General features: G+C 41.4%; 2 long non-coding RNA genes across 3 annotated transcripts in view; one reads left to right on the top strand and one right to left on the bottom strand.

The window, feature by feature from the left end:
* LOC136792036 (uncharacterized) overlaps nt 1-8,504 on the top strand; it is a 109,006-nt gene extending 100,502 nt beyond the window's left edge. Inside the window, exon 4 of the long non-coding RNA XR_010835157.1 lies at nt 8,100-8,504. This is a non-coding gene — a long non-coding RNA (uncharacterized lncRNA). The remainder of the gene's footprint in view (nt 1-8,099) is intronic.
* LOC136792037 (uncharacterized) overlaps nt 1-15,725 on the bottom strand; it is a 161,400-nt gene that overhangs the window by 95,685 nt on the left and 49,990 nt on the right. The gene's annotated exons all lie outside the window — the stretch shown is intronic.

The following is a 15,725-nucleotide window of genomic DNA, read 5'->3' as shown; positions in this document are numbered from 1 at the left end:
CTGACATCATTCATTCATTTAATAAAATTAAACTGTGTATATGAAAGCCCGGGATCAAAGGTGTAATCTGTTCTGTCACCCACCCCTAGCTGTGCTTCAGACAGTGACAGATACTGGAAATGCAAAATTGCATGAGACATCTTTTTTCTTGAGACACACACACAGCCTTATGGGGGAAATAGGTAACTGCAGCACCAGAAATAGGGAGCTATTCTCTTCAAATCAGGATTTAGGAAGTATGTGTCCCCATTGCGAAAAGGGTCCACTGGGCCACGTATCTCCTTGTCACTACTGACAGTCTCTCCCACAATCCGTTGGGTAGGAAGAGAAGTGTTCTGAAGTCCAGCTAATGACTCCATTCACATTGCTGGAGTGCTTTAAAGCTTTCAAAGGACACTAAACTTTCAGTCCCACTCAAGGAAAAGTACATTACCACTATCTGCTGCATCTGTTGGTTTGTGATCAGGAAGATAAGCCCACCGGTTCGCTTGGGTCTTATTGAAGCCACGGGAAACAAGCTGCTGGCTCTTCACTAAGCATTAGCCACTGGCTAGGCAGAGATGATGGCCTGAGGACCACTTTTGGGCCTGCTGAATGATCTGAGGTGACCTGTGCTCTGAAAGGAACAGAACTGGCAGTGATTGAACTTTCCCTTTTTCTCTTTCCCAGCCTGGCTTTCCAATGCGGTTATCATTGCTGGTTTTGACATACTGTGCTTTCTGAAGGGGAAGAAGGAAATGTGGTGGTGAGATGATCTGGGGGAGTCCTGTAGGAGGATGGGATGGTCTGGTTCCCTCAATAAAGTCATCTTGTGTCAGATATAAATGTCACTGTGGTTGCTGTGGTCATCCAGTTCTTCTATACTATAAGCCTAAGTAGAAACCCCTGAATTTACTTATTCAGTTATTTGCAAGAGTGAAAAGCAGAAAGAGTACGGGTGAGTGAATTCCACCTTCATTTCATCAGGAGTTATTATCTCCTCTACTGGGCCTTTGACAAAGAGAAAATGTCTCTACCCTTTTGTACTTTTATCTCTTTATCTTACTAAGCCTACTCTCCAGTAAACCGGAGGGGATGGCCAGAGGGGGAAGGAGGAAATTAAATGGCTTGGATAATTCCTAAGATGGATATTTAGACCTAAAATTGTCAGCCAGGTGCCTTGGATATTCTTGCTTCCTCTCTTCCTTTTATCACCCCCAATTCACCCATCTTGTGTGTGCCCTGCTCCCCCAACATAATTGCCTACTGCCAATCCAGGGCTGAGGTCTCCCAGCCTTTAGCCTTGTTCTTCATTACACACAGGTAACAGGGACATTCAGTTCCCACTAAATATTCCATGTGTACCCCTGTATTCCCAGCCTCCTTTGAGTTAGATTGGGACCATATGACTGGTTCTGACCAACGGATTGGGAACGGAAGTGAAACTTCTAGGTGAAACTTCCAGGGTAAGGCTGCTAACAGCTCAATGTCTCTTCTATCCCTCTCTTTTGTTGAGCACTGCATGCTCCAGAAGTTGTATCTTCAAGAGGAAATTATATCACATTTCATATAAGCAAGCAACAAACCTTTACTGTATTCAGTGTCTGAGATATAGGGATTTGTCTGGTGCTGCAGTTAGCTTCATTATCCTAATAAACCCCATAACTGAAAGCAGTATTCTCAGCCCTTATGTGTTTCAAAACTTATTTAAAAATACTGTTTTTTGGAAGCACATTTAAAAGACTTTAAAAACATAAAGCAAGTCAGCAATCATTACTGCACAGACATAGCAGTGGCATAATTATGTCTTGTAACACCTAAAAATTCATCCACAGTTACTGCACTTCTTTCTCTATGCCCTTCACCTTTGTTCTTGTTTGAAAAAGAGTGTTTTGTATCTGGCCAGGTTCTCCTATAGACTTATGGGGAAAGTTTTACATGTTTCAGTAAACATGCAATTTTTTGTGTATACCAGCCTATTATGTTATACCTCTTAACACTTTTTTCCCCTAAATTAACACCTGTCTTTCTGACTTAGTGCTTCCAGGTTAGATAAGAAAGACGTGAGGAGAAGCAGGAAGAGGATTTCTGGAGGGGAATGGTGGAAGAGGATGGCTCACTCATGAATTTAAGGTGTTCATGGGATATAAGAGCTACACCTCAACATTTAATGCAGCCAATTCATGCTCTGTGCTATATTTCGTGACCTGGTCAGTTCATGATTTCTTCTACAGGCATTTCTATGCTAGCATATATTTTTGGTTAAAACACACTTAGATGTTACATAAGGATCAAACATGCAACAGTGTCTGTGGTGTCCCAGTATGACCCATATATATCATATCACATTCTTTTTCCAGTCTTTCTCAAACTCTCCATTCCCACTACTGTCATGCTCAAAAACCCAAATTTCCGTCACTACTACTTTCCCCCAAATCTTTGCTCATGTTATCCTCTCTTGTGTTAATACGCTCCTTCTTTTCTCCTTTTACATTCCCTATTCTCTCTCCCTCTCTCTCTCTTCAACAGGCCAATTTCTACCAATATTTTAGAATCTAGCTCAAGCATCACCTCCTCCACAAAGCTTTTCCTAACTTTCTCATCAGCTCCCAGAGCATCCTGTGCTTATTTCTAGCATAGCAAGTATCCAAGTACAATTCACTCAGTTTTAGTATATTTGTGGATGTGTGCAACCATCACCACCATCAATTTTAGACCATATTGTTCACCTCAAAAAGAAATCCCCTACGCTTTAGCTATCGTTCCCCCTACCCTCCCATTCCACCCCCTCCCTTCAGCCCTAAGGAGCCACTAAGCTACGTTCTGTCGCTATAGACTTGCTTACTCTGGACATTGCATATAAATGGAACAATATGAACAGCTGCTTTCACTTGGCATAATGTTTTCAAGGTACCTCCATTTTGTTGCATGTGTATTTCACTCTTTTTTATTGCTGAATAATATTCCATCGTATGGATGGCATACTTTTGGATGAGATTAACATTTGAATCAGCAGACCGAGTAAAGCAGATTGCTCTACCTAATGTGGGTGGGCCTCATCCAGTCAGCTGAAGGCCTGAATAGAACAAAAATGCTGAGCCTCTGCGAGTAAGAAGGAATTCCTTCGGCCTGACTGCCTATGAGCTGGAACATTGTTTCTGTTCTGCCTTCAGACTCGAACTGAAACTTTCGCTCTTCCTGGGTCTTAAGACTACCCGTCTTCAAACTAGAACTACACCATCAGGTTTCCTGGTTCTCAGGCCCTCAGACTCAGACTGGGAACTACAATATTGGCTCTTCTGTGTCTCCTGCTTGCTGAACTGCAGATCTTGGAACTTGTCAGACTCCATAACTGCATAAGCCAATTCCTGATAATAAACCTATTCTCTATCTATCTGTCATCTGTCATCTACCTACCTGTCTCTTAATGGCTCTGTTTCTGTGGAGAACCCTCCTACAGGAGGGAACATGCCAAGAACTAACATTTTTTACATATTTACATATGTCAAGATTAACATTCTTGGCATGTATGGAATTTCATGACACTGTCTCTTTTAGTTATCATAGGACTGACTACAGGTAGCATCCTCACTAAATGCGTTGTCTCCTTTGAATCATTAAGCTAGGCTATCTAAACATTTTCTATACCTCTTTTAATAAAAGACCCCTTTTCAAATCAATTACTCCTTGATTGATATCCAGGTGAAATCATATCCACTACTGTTTATTTCAAGTGCTACCTTCAAAACATGTGCAGTTTAAAAACATAGTGTAGATGAGTATTTGTAGGAAACACATATCAAGTTTTGTTTTTCAGCCTGACTTCTTGAGAGTTAAACTGGTTTTGTTTTTAAAATAATCTTCCCCCAAACTTTGAGAAACCACAATAAAACGGCAGTTGAGAGAGTGGCATTTTTATATTATGTGCCCCAGTAAATGAAAGTCTCAGCTGCATAATTTCTAATCTGCGTTACCATGCACCCCCTCCCCTTCTCTCTCTCTCTTTTGTATTACATTCACATAGATCCTATTATCTGATCCAACAGAGATCATGCTTACAGCACACAAAACTTCCCTGGAGGGTTTTCCATGTAAAGCAAAAGAACCACATCAACAGTACTCTAGTGCAATGCTCTAGAAAGATGCAAAGCCTACATCTGACTTCCATTGTGGGGGACTGTATGGCATTTATCTGCTCACCAGCCTCAGTTCAAACTCAGCAGTTAAGGCTAAGCCAAGAACTGGGAACTGGCTTCTGAGAACATCAGGGAAACAACAGCCTTTGCTCTACCATCTATTTTTGCCCAGTTTTAACACTGAAGGGCTTAGGAAGAGAACTGACAACATTTTCAACATGAAGCTTATTCAATGTTTCTCTGTTGCTACAATTAAGCATTTCAGAAGCATATGTGCTGCCTTTCAGTTCAAACCTAATCGTCCATTCTGACAGGTCACAGACAAAAACCAGGATAATGACATTCTATCTTGATCACAGGATCCAGACACACCAGTCTGGTATAGATCAGAAAAGAAAACAACCACCCAAATGCTGATTTAATTTCCTTTTCCTCAAATATTGAGTTCATATTGAAACTGAGCATACCAAGTGCGAATTTTGCTAAGAATAGCACTCTTAGCGTTATATGAAATCTGCAGAAGTTCCTCCAGGTAAATCATAAAGTCCTAATAGATTATGGCCCAGGTTCACTTCCTTTTCTATACGTTCAGACCCTAGCTTCTACATTATCCTATCTCTCTAGAGAAAATGAAGGAAATGAAGGGGATAGTTGGGGAGATTATCTAGGTATTTTGGAAATTTAAGGGAAAATGACTTTCAAAGATCCAGAAAACTGAGGGGAGAGTGATGTAAATTATTCTGACTCAGCATATAACCTCAATTAGCTTGATCATCTCCTCAATGCTCCCTTTTCTTCTTGTGTTGGTGCATTCAAAGTTATCAATAATCTCGTTGGAACAGTCCCATTCAAGTTAGAGTGAGACCAAGTGTCTTTCTGGAACCATGGTTTAAAAGGGAATCATGCTTTCTCAAGCACTGAAGTACAATAATTCCTCCCCACTGCCCAGATTAGGTTCCCATCCAGTAACTTCCATGAGGATAGAGGCTTGGAGGATGTGATAAGTAAATGCCCACTTTCAATTTCTGGCTAGCTCTTCTGCCCTGAACCCCTGTCTATTCTAGCAAATGGTCCTCTGCTAAGTAAAACCCTTCGAGCACCAGGTGGTAGTTTGAATAATGGCCCCTGAGGATGTCTACTTCCTAAATCCCAGAACCTGTGAACATGTTACCTTCCATGGCAAAAGGGATTTTGCAGATGTGATTCAGTTAAGGATCTTGAGGTGAGGAGATTATCATGGATTACCCAGGTGGGTCCACTGCAATCCCAAGGTCCTTATAAGAGGGAGTAGAGGGGATCAGAATCAGAGAAGGAGATATAATGATGAAAGCAGACGCAGGATTGAGCAGGGTGTTAATCAAGGAGTTTGAGCAGCCTCTAAAAGCTGGAATAGTCAAGGAAAACAATTCTCCCTTAGCGCCTCCAGAAAGAACAGAGCCTGCCTGAACAATTTTAGGCTTCTGATCTCCAGAACTGTAAGACAATTAATTTGTGTTGTTTAAGGCACCAAGTTTGTGATGATTTGTTACAGCAGCAATAGAAAACTAATACACACTCCTTCCCCGTTTTAGCCCTATAGAGAAAATAGACCTAATAAAGCATCACTCCTTGCTGTCTTTCCCTTGATTCTTCAGAGATGAGCTCTGAAATTGGTTTAGAAGTGGCAGTCAGCCTTCCAACATTGTATCTGTAATTTTGTGTCACATGCATTTTTTTTTTAGAAAAGGAATCCATAGATTTCATCAGATTAGGAAAGCAATCTATGATCTCAAAATTAAAAATGTTACTCTTGATTGGGCACTCCCAACTTCACATCTTAACCCCCAGCAGGCTGTGGGTGGAGTAAAAGAGAAAGCGTGAGGGCTTCCCTGGTGGCGCAGTGGTTGAGAGTCCACCTGCCGATGCAGGGGATGCGGGTTCGTGCCCCGGTCCGGGAGGATCCCATGTGCCGCGGAGCGGCTGGGCCCGTGAGCCGTGGCCGCTGAGCCTGCGCATCCGGAGCCTGTGCTCCGCAACGGGAGAGGCCACAACAGTGAGAGGTCCGCATACCGAAAAAAAAAAAGAAGAAGAAAAAAAAGAAAAAGAAAAAGTGTGAAAAAGAGAACTTTTAAAATATCTTTGTTCCTTCACACAAGGCCCTTGCTCCACTCCTAGGGAGGAGGCTGAGTGGGGCTTTGCTCTCAAATGGTGTCCCTGTGTGTCCTGTTCTTGTTTCTTACACATGCCAGACTCTGCTCCTCAGAAGGCCTTACTGATTTCACCGAGCTTGGGGCTGGGTGATTCTGCTGGACCTCTCACTGCTCCACAATGCATGGTGGTGGTGGTGGTGGTAGTGGACAGGGGTGTCTATAGGGACATAGCATCACTCAGTTATTTTATGTGATCCTCAGTTGATGTCTTGGCTGTTACATGGCGTCTAAGGGCATCTCTGTGATGTGTAGCCCTTTCCCATGCCTGTAAGGATGTGGAGGAGGTAGTAGAAGAAAGCGTTTCTCTTCTCCAACCCCCTAATGATGTATACTAATATAATCTCAAACACGAAGTGGGAGAAACAAGTTATTCAGAAATAGAGACAAGGCATTATCTGAAGAGGATTCTGTTCACTGTCAGTGTAAAGCAAAGCAGAGACGGAGCTTCTATACCCTTCACTGTGTAGCAGTTGTTACTTTAGCAAAGATGAGCATAATTCTATTTTCTTGTGATTCTTTGGTGCCTGCCAGGACAGAAAGGCTCTGCTCATTTTACATCTGCTATACCTTTAAGTAGTGACATGTGAGGGAATTGCTGTGTTGTTTGTGTCAGACAGCCATTTTCCCCTAAGATACTTACTGTTACTCCATATTTAATGAATACCCACTGGGTACTGGACAATGTCCAAGACACACTGACAGTCCCTGCCCACACACATGCATGAGGCAAAGGCAAGTTGGCAATCGGTGCGAGGATGTACCTCTCGGACCGTTGTGGACGGCATTCTTCTGAGACAAAGAGTGTCAACAGCAACTCAGCTGTAGGCTTCTTCCAAGAAAACTGTAAAAGAAACTGTTTGCATTTTGTTTGCTTAGCAGCAAATTATGAAAGAACCCATAACAATGACTTGACAGTGTGTGCAGAAACACTGCCGTTGCCAAGGACTTTCTCATCGGCTCTGTGTCATTGATTCTTGCCATTTTCTGAGGCACTCGGGGCAGTTGTCACTATCTTCCCAAGGATACGGTCTCCAAGAGGTTAAGTGACTTATCCAAGGAGAATGTGCCAGCAAATGTCAGAGCCAAGAGCAGAACCCAGCTATTCTGACTCTTGATTCCAGTGACTTCCCCCGCTACCTGGATATGACAGTGTCTCTTACCAACTAAGGAGCTTCCAAGCAGAAATTATGAAGTCTTGTATTTTAATCCTGCTTTCTTTCATACAATGGGAGAGCCTAGGAGAAAAGTCATTTAAAGTGTCTTTTCCTTCAGTACAAAGCTTCCTCCATACAATCTTTACGTACACATCAGTAACTATTTACTGATGTTTTGGCATACATAAGGCAACTAGGTAACTGCTCAGTTAAATGCAATTAAAATTTCTTTGGCTGTGAACATCTTTAAAAATGGGAACATTTTCTAAAATAGAGTTTTGTTGTTAGGCATTAATTGGAGTTAAGCATTTAGAATCACCTTTAGTTATATACTGTGTGTGTGTGTGTGCGTGCGCGCGCGTGTGTGTGTGTGTGTATAAAATCACTGAGTTCCCTCGAGCTCCACAGAACATGAATAAACATATGGACTGTTCTCTTACACCTACCCCACAAGTCTGAGTATTGAGGATTTATATAGTTAGAGACTATGTAGTGTAAATATGTATAAATTTATATTGTGTTAATTTATGGCATGCACTACAGAAGGCTGTTTGCAAGTTGCAGTGTACTTCTTCTCACATTTATGCTGAAAGATTCATTTCTGTGTTCCTTCCCCATGTTTCCCCTTTGTCTCCCCACAGATGTTTAAGTGACTCGTTTTCAGGGGAGCCCATGTGTCTTGGAAGTGCGCTTACTGAATGCAGCTCAGGTGAAGAATGCAGGGCCCCTATCTGGATTTGGCTGAAGGATACTCGCTCTTTCCCTCGGGATCTGCTTGCTTCTGTTATGAAGACTATTGCTCCGAAACAGCTGCTCTGGGTGGCTCCCGCTCGCTGGCCTGATGTCCTTAAGCTCCAAAGAGCAGTTCTAAGTAGATGAGCAGCATTTCATTATTTGTAAAAGGGAGGAGGAGGGACCCTTACACTTTGTGGCTCTTTGCCAAAGAAGCTGAATTTATATGAGAAGGGCTCCAGTTCAGTCCACCTCTAGTTACTTGTGGTTATGTGGAAGGGGAAAGGGTGGTCAGAGACGAATGAAATTCACAGAGTGCTCATGACAACATTTTATTTGACCTGCTCTTTCACCAGTTTAAATTGTTAAAAAGGACTCTTATTGACTTCCTTGAGCTCATCAATGCCTTCTTTCTTGGTCCTCCCTTGGGGAGGTGTGCTAATGGGTAGGGGATAATGAAGAAGAAGGCTGTAGGCAGGAAGAGGAAGAAAAACAAAGCCCCAAATGGAGTGAACAGTCCCTAGATGATCAAAAGCTGGCTGTAGATGGAAAGAGGTTTGAAGTACCCAAGAGTGCTCTGAGGCGAGGCAATTACCTGCACAGATAATACCTGCTCTCCAAATTTAGGGGAAATTAGTGCTTTGGGATTGTTTAACTGCTTTTCCTCTGCCCTTAGAATGGCACTGCTTATGAAATTCTAGGACAGACCTATTGAGGGAATCATGGAATCATCTACCCTAGGGGATTACACAAGGATTTGTTGATCAAAAGAACTGCTCCGCAGGTGTCTGTCAAGCGCTGTGCATTCACCTGTCCTCACAATGACCCATTAATGGCAAACCAGCATTTGTATAATCCTTTAACATTTTCCTTTAACTTTCTTTCTTTATTTTTAACATACATTGCCTCATCAACTCCTCCCAACAATCTGGTAACATTCAAAGCTTTGACAGAGAAAGAAAGGAAATCTTAGGTAGTTAAAGTGAGCAGCCTAAGGTCACACACTTAGAAAAGAGTGACAGCCAGAAACCAAGCCTTGATCATTTTTTCCAAGTTAAGGATGCTGAGTTGGTACACACTACCGTCAGGAGTCGAGTGAGAAAAAAAATCGATGTCTAAAATGTTTATGTAAATCTAAGTTTTGCCAACTCATCTGCTGTTCCTGCCACGTTTCCTCAATGTCCTGAATTTCCCTGGATTTCATTTTTTCACACCAGCCACACCCACTGAGAATGTGGGTACACATGTCCAGCTGGAAAAGACGGTTCATATCTGGGAGTAATAGAAAGCCAAAACAACAAAGGGGTGTTTGGGTGGATTTGGGTCTTGGAGTTGTTTAAATGCCAGGGTAGAGTTTGAACTTTAGGTAAGGAGAAGCCATAGACAGATTCTGAGAAATAATGAACACCTGCTAGGACTTTTGAGCAAGCCCTTCACATACAGTCTTTCAGTGAATCCTCCTAACAACCCTTCAAGGAAGAAACAACATTATTATCCTATTGTTACTTTTCAGGAAGGTGAGGCTCAGAGAAGGGGCGACCTTAACAGATTGGGCAGCCAGTCGACGGTAAAATGGGGTCTCTAAGCTGAGCATAAATTGTGCTTTCAGGAGTTTGATCTGGGAGTGGCCTGTAGAATGTATAAGAAAATGTACTAAAAGGAGGGAACCATTTAAAAGCTGTTGCAGAAACGCAAGTAGCAGATTAAGTTATAAATCTGAATGCAAACAGCATGGTTCTGAAACCATGGTGTAGATCACGGCTCTTCTCAGGAGGATAGAGGAAAAGGAGTGGTCTGTGGATCTAAAAACAGGTTCTACTCAACTATGTGTCTTTCTCTTCATCTGACAGATATGTGAGTAACTGCCTTCATTTACCAAAAAGTCTGAGCACAACGTAAAATTATGCTACTCAACTGAACTGAAAAATGTTCCCTATTTTCCAGAAGTCTCTGAGCACCATGTGTGAGAGAACACGACAGAATAGAAACTGATTATGCAAAATGTGTGAGAGCGAACTGCAGCTCTCGGTGACATGTGGCAGCCTCGCTGGGAAGGGAGAGCCGTGGAACTCTGGGTGCCGGCTCAGGGTGACTGCTGCGTGCCACAGGCTGAGAGGCAGGAGAGGGTTAAAATAGGAGTTTATGGGCTGTAGCTCATAGCCCTCGGAGGCCTGCATGTGCTGCGTGCAAATGCAGGAATATATCCTGAGAGATGACACTCATATGAAATACTCACATAGAGGTAAAGAGGAAAATGCCATTAATTTTCTTTGTTTGTTTGATGCTATGTCCCAGGGTCCTTACTTCTAGGCTTTGTAGATCTCTCTAAAGATATGAATATTTCACGAGAGACCCTCCCTCTCAATGTAAAAATTGCAGCTCTTAAGAGGATTGTATTTGAGTTCTCCAGAAAAATGGAACCAAAAGAATATCTATCTATCAATATATAGATTTATTATAAGGAATTGCCTCATGCAATCATAGAGACAGACAGGTCCCAAGCTGGAGACCCAGGAGAGCTGATGGTGTAAGTTCCACCACCCAAAGCTGGTAGGCTCAAGACCCAAGAAGAGATGATGCTTCGGTTCATGTCTGAAGGCAGAAAAAAACCTCTGATGTGATAGCTAAAGGCAGCTGGTTAAGAGGAGTTCCCTCTTATTCAGCCTTTTTGTTCTATTCAGGCCCCCTATTGACTGGATGAGGCTCTTTCCCAACCAGGGAGGGCAATCTGCTTTACTCAGTCTACTGATTCAAATGTAAATTTCATCCAGAAACATCCTCACAGAAACACCCAGAATAATGCTTGACCAATTAATTATCTGGGGGCTCCACGGCCCAGTCAAGTTGACACACAAAATCAACCATCACAAGAATGGAAATGGTCACAGGGTTGGATAAAGGAAGGATGGGAACACAAAGGGGATAAGAGCTTTTAAGTACCTGAGAATCCCAGACAGAGCAGGAAATCAAGATGTCATTCCGAGGAAAAGCCTCACTTTGCCCAGCAAAGCTGTCCTGCACAGGGAGCTATCCAGGGTACTAGGCTGCTTCCGCCTCTGATTCTCCCTGGCCTGGAGGCTAGAGCCTTCTGTTTTGTACCTGGCATCTAGTCTCTACCCTGGACTTGACTTCAGTTCTAATTCATTGCAGCTTCCTCCCTCATCAGTGTCCTGATGGACTTCACTGATCCCAGTAGCAACGACTTGCAAGCATCAAGCTTGGTCTGGTTTTGATAACCACCTGCACCCAATGCTACTTTCACTATGGTTTTAATAAGGGACAGCCTGTTTCTCGGATGGTTTCCAGCAATAGTGGACATGATCGCATGTGTGCACACACATATACACACATCATTAGACTGTGCAGCCATAAGGCTCGTATTTTTAGATGGATTTTTGCATAAGCACGTTTGAACTTATGTTCAAAATGTCAGATCTTGCTTTATGGTGATCTAACAAAAAAAAAGAATCATATGTACAGACTTCTCTAATTTAGATACACACGAGTATATACAGAAGCTTGTAGCAATCAGTATACAAAAGAATATGTCATCAGAAAAGACTTGAAGAAATATAGAATGAACTCAGTAGACTGCTGTCTAATGCCTATTCTGGCCATGGGGAAACATACAAAGAGAAAATGATGGTAGTTTCTAGAACAGGCTGGTGATTTGAGCTTAGGAATCTTATTACCTGCATCTTAATTTTGTTGTAAATGAGCAACTGAATGTCAAGAGAGGGTGTCTCAGATTGAAAAGGCTCCCACTGGACAGGTCTGGGAAAATCTGAACATGAAAAAAATTAAGTATATTGGGCTTCCCTGGTGGCAAAGTGGTTGAGAATCTGCCTGCTGATGCAGGGGACACGGGTTCGAGCCCTGGTCTGGGAAGATCCCACATGCCGCGGAGCAACTGGGCCCGTGAGCCACAACTACTGAGCCTGCGCGTCTGGAGCCTGTGCTCCGCAACAAGAGAGGCCGCGATAGTGAGAGGCCCGCGCACCACGATGAAGAGTGGCCCCCGCTTGCCCCAACTAGAGAAAGCCCTCGCACAGAAACAAAGACCCAACACAGCCAAAAATAAATAAATAAACAAATGTGGGTTTAAAAAAAAATTAAGTATAATAATGAAATGTAAACCACTGAAAAAACAGGAAATCATGCATCCATACCGATAACAAATGGATAAATAATTCAGGGAGAAAAGAAAAACTCTTGCTTACAGTTAAGTGCCAGAGACCAAGTAGTAAAAGTTGGAGAACTATTTTGCAAGCATCATGGTAAAGATGGAATCAGGCAAGAAACATTACTAAATGATATATCTCATAGGAAAATTTGAAGAGCAGAATATTTTCATGGTCTTAAAGTGCGTGTGTGCGTGCGCGCGCGCGCGTGTGTGTGTGTGTGTGTGTGTGTGTGTGTGTGTGTAAGACAGAGAGAGGAGAGAGAGGTGGAGGAAGGAAGGAGAGTTTTCTGAAATACAGGGAACTCTTCCCTGAAATTTTGGCTGGCAGTGATGAGAAGGAGGCTGGTCATATAGGGCCTCAAAGAAAAATTGGGTTGGCACCAGACTACTTCTCCATTATTTAAAATATAGTAGATATTGGAAAAATCATGTAGAGGAACTGAAGGAATGCGGATTCATGAATTTTATACCGAGCCAAAGCATTGTTTTGAGAAGGAAACAGAATGATATTTTAAGCTATGCAATGACTTTTAAAATATACAACTCATATATTCTTTCTGACAATCACTCTAGGTAACTGAGTGATTAAGCAAAGTAAAGTATTCAAGAATGGAGTAGACCCAGCATAAAATCACTAAAAATGAGCCTTCAAACAGTTTAAACAAAAGTTATTCTAAATAATAAGTATGACTGAAGAAACGAAATGCAAATGTCACTAATATTTCCTGCAGACAAAAATCTCAGCCTAAAATAAATGATAATAATAACAATTGAAAACTCTGAAATTCCATCTAAAATTCCATATTAACTAACAAAAATTGTGGTTGGAAGGGGGAGGGGGTGAGAAAGTGTAAATTTATTTCAACATTATAAACAGACATTATATGAGTCAGGAAACTAACAGGAAATAGGTAACTCACTCAAATGGTGAAATCAAGTAGAGATTAATGAAGAAATGATTTATCATAAACCTTAGACAGGGTTATGTGGAACCAGCAATAGATGGTGAAACACCTTGGCAGTGGTAATAGCAGGTAGCTGTTACCAACCCCTAAGCCTGAAGAGATAAGGGAATGGAATGGTTTCTGGAACCTAGAGAGAGCTGGAGCTGGAGCAGTAACTGTAGAATTGGCTTTCCATCAGGAGCTGCTGCCTTCAAGAGAAGAGCACTGCCAACCCACAGCCTGACAGGAAGGGAACCAGGAGAGTAATAACGGGCTCTTTCCTCACAGCCTCCCATCTCCTGCCAGAGCCTCCCACTGGCTGACCCAGCTGAGAGCCTCAGGATGGGGGAACCCAGTAGAAGTCCATAGAGGACAGCCTCTGAGCCTTCAAGCAGATTGGAGAAGGATGGAAAATGGACCCGAGGAGAAAAAGAATATCTCACACAGATGACGATGAGAGATACTTTTAATTTATTAATATTCACATAAATAGATGTGCATATTGTTTAAATACTAGGAAATCACTAGCATAGCATTTCTCAATTAATTTTTATTAATTGAGAATAATTGTTTCACTAAAGGTTCACTGAAAATGGGATTCTGTGATCAAATAAATTTGGTATATCCTGTATTCTACTTTTGGAGCCTAAAATTCATTAATAAACTAAAAATTATAAGAAGAACTACAATAAGAAGCATTTTAAAATTTATATCATCCTGAATTCCCAAACTTACTTAATGAGAGAATTCTTTAGTTATAAATAAAAACCCTTACAACCCATGAAACCTTAGGAAACACTGTACTATCAGGTTTAAGAGTATGATGTCTACTTTACAAATCACAACCAACAAAAAAAATTCATAATAATACAAAAGTTTTTAAGGTAATTACAGCAAGGAGCCCTAAAAATAGAAAACTTAATAACAGAAGTAAGACAAGGGTATCAGTTATGCCCATATGTAAAGGACAAAACTCATAGAAAGACAAAAACTTCAAAAAAGAAAATTCAAAAGAATACTGTCCTCAAGAAATACATTTAAAACTAAAGAAGGTTAAAAGTAAAGTTTTGAACATCATATGTAATTGTAAAATACAAACAGAATTTTCTTTTGAATTTGCTTTTGACTGGTCATGGAGGGGGTAAGGGAAGAGTTTAAATGTTATAGCTAAAGTGTAAGAAGAGAGAGTTAATATTAAAATTGTGACATGTACATCTAGAAAGCTAGGCTATATTGGTAGGGAAAAAAGTATTATGATTTTGTAAAGTCTCCACCTTTTATGCTATAAGAGTTATACCTGGTGGGTCAGTTTTAGTTTATACTTGAGGCCTGTAGTAGAAGCAAATGATAAAGAAGAAGTAAAAGTCAAAAATTCCACCTTTCTCAGCTCCCCAAGAATGGTGAGAAAATAAGGAGCCAGGAAGAGAAGAAACCAATGGTCAGACATGCATCAAGATCAGCCCTTCCCAGGATCAAGTTTCAAGTTGGAAAGATATATTAAGTTAAGAAAAATCCTGATCACAGATGAGCTTGACTGACCCACTTTCCGTTTGAGACTGTGGAAGGTGATTATTCACTGCCTGTCCTCACAACAAGCTGAGGGTGACCACATCAAGCTAAACTCTGATCGTGTGGTGAGGCAGAAAAAGCTCCATGGGAACTCCCAGGTTGGGGATAAAATAAAGTATTTCCAGCAAGTCTTATGGAGAAAGGCCAAAGGTAGCTAGGAGTGCTATCTGGAGAGCTTGCCAATGTGGGCTTCCACACAGTGGCCCTATACTTGAGGCTGTGGGGCAGGTGGTTCGGGCTGGGGGAAGAATGGGAGTCCTAGCCTGTGAGTTCATGGGAACATGGGTTCCTTGTGCCAGTGAGACTGAAGTATATCCTAGTCATCAAGAGTAGATAACAGATGAATGGATAAAGAAGAGGTTGTACATATATACAATGGAACATTACTCAGCCATGAAAAAGAACAAAATAATGCCATTTGCAGCGACATGCATGGACCTAGAGATTGTCACACTGAGCGAAGTAAGTAAGACAGAGAAAGACAAATATCATATGATATCACTTATATGTGGGATCTAAAAAAATGGTACAGATGAACTTATTTGCAAAACAGAAACAGAGTCACAGATGTAGTAAACATACTTATGGTTACCAATGGGGAAAGGGGAAAAGAGATAAATTGGGAAATTGGGATTGACATATATACACTACGATATATAAAACAGATAACTAATAAGAACCTACTGTATAGCACATGGAACTCTACTCAATACTGTATAATGACCTATATGGGAGAAGTATCTAAAAAAGAGTGGATATATGTATACATATATGCATATGTATAAATGATTCACTTTGCTTATAGCAGAAACTAATACAACATTGTAAATCAACTATAC

Source organism: Kogia breviceps, chromosome 10, assembly GCF_026419965.1.
Source record: "Kogia breviceps isolate mKogBre1 chromosome 10, mKogBre1 haplotype 1, whole genome shotgun sequence".
Classification (NCBI taxonomy): Eukaryota; Metazoa; Chordata; class Mammalia; order Artiodactyla; family Physeteridae; genus Kogia; species Kogia breviceps.
Note: the sequence above shows the minus strand (reverse complement) of the source record. Positions and strands in the feature narration are given on the sequence as shown.